The 1,074-nt window shown below is 45.6% G+C and overlaps 1 non-coding gene across 1 annotated transcript; it reads left to right on the forward strand.

Annotated features, from left to right (window-relative positions):
• TRNAC-GCA lies at window positions 1-72 on the forward strand. The gene has a single exon. It is a non-coding gene; the product is annotated as a tRNA-Cys (tRNA).
• Window positions 73-1,074: the final 1,002 nt, after the last annotated feature.

Here is a 1,074-nt window from a genome sequence, read left to right on the forward strand (position 1 = left end):
GGGGGTATAGCTCAGGGGTAGAGCATTTGACTGCAGATCAAGAGGTCCCTGGTTCAAATCCAGGTGCCCCCTGCTGTCCTTCACTTTTGCTAGCTGGAGCTGACATTGAAGGTTCAGCTCCTTTCCCTAATCCAGGGCCTCAGGATACCAAGTCTTCTCAAATCTGGGGTAACTTAAAACCCTGTCTCTGAACACCACAACTCTAGAGTGATACGTTCCTCCAACTATGGCTTTTTATTTCACTTACCACTGGTCTTGTTCTACATTGGCTTGTTTCTACACGTTTTAATTGCCCTAAGTCAGTGCTGTGTTGGTAAGTGTTTAACAACCAGCTCTTGAGGGGAGGGGAAGCATTGATTTGCAGTGTTTTCCAACTTCACAGTATAAATAATCTCACCAAATCCAATGTCAAGCCACAAACATAGGATCGCTGATCATGGTGTTGGGAAGACATGCTGAAGTGCCTCTCTGGTGCAAGTAGGCTCAAGCACACCACTGCTCCTAACCCATCTTCCCTGTAGTGGCATGGGCTCTTTGACCCCCACGCTATCCCCACAAAGCTTACAGAAATAAGAGCAATGGCTCTCATAGAATCATCCATTTACTCAAGACATATTTGTGTTCTACTTGATGCCAGACACAGGAGAGACAGAGCACAGCAGGAACTGTCTGTGGTGAGCAAGGGAATCAAGTGAAGAACTGGTCAGTTGAATGTAAGGATAACTAGATAAATGAAGAAAGGTGCTAATTTAAAAGAAAAGGGGGGAAAAAGAAAGAAAAGGACTTCGGTTACCAGCAATATACTGGTTGACAGTTGCTTGGACTCCAAGGAAATCAAACCAGTCAATCCTGAAGGAAATCAGTCGTGAATATTCACTGGAAGGACTGATGCTGAAGCTGAAGCTCCAATACTTTGGCCACCTGATGTGAAGAGCTGACTCATTAAAAAAGACCCTGATGCTGGGAAAGATTGAAAGCAGGAGGAAAAGGGGAAGACAGAGGATGAGATGGTTGGATGGCACCACCGACTCAATGGACATGAGTTTGAGCAGCTCCGGGAGATGGTGATGAAGC

The sequence above is a fragment of the Bison bison genome, unplaced genomic scaffold, assembly GCF_000754665.1.
Source record: "Bison bison bison isolate TAMUID 2011002044 unplaced genomic scaffold, Bison_UMD1.0 scf7180017864191, whole genome shotgun sequence".
Classification (NCBI taxonomy): Eukaryota; Metazoa; Chordata; class Mammalia; order Artiodactyla; family Bovidae; genus Bison; species Bison bison.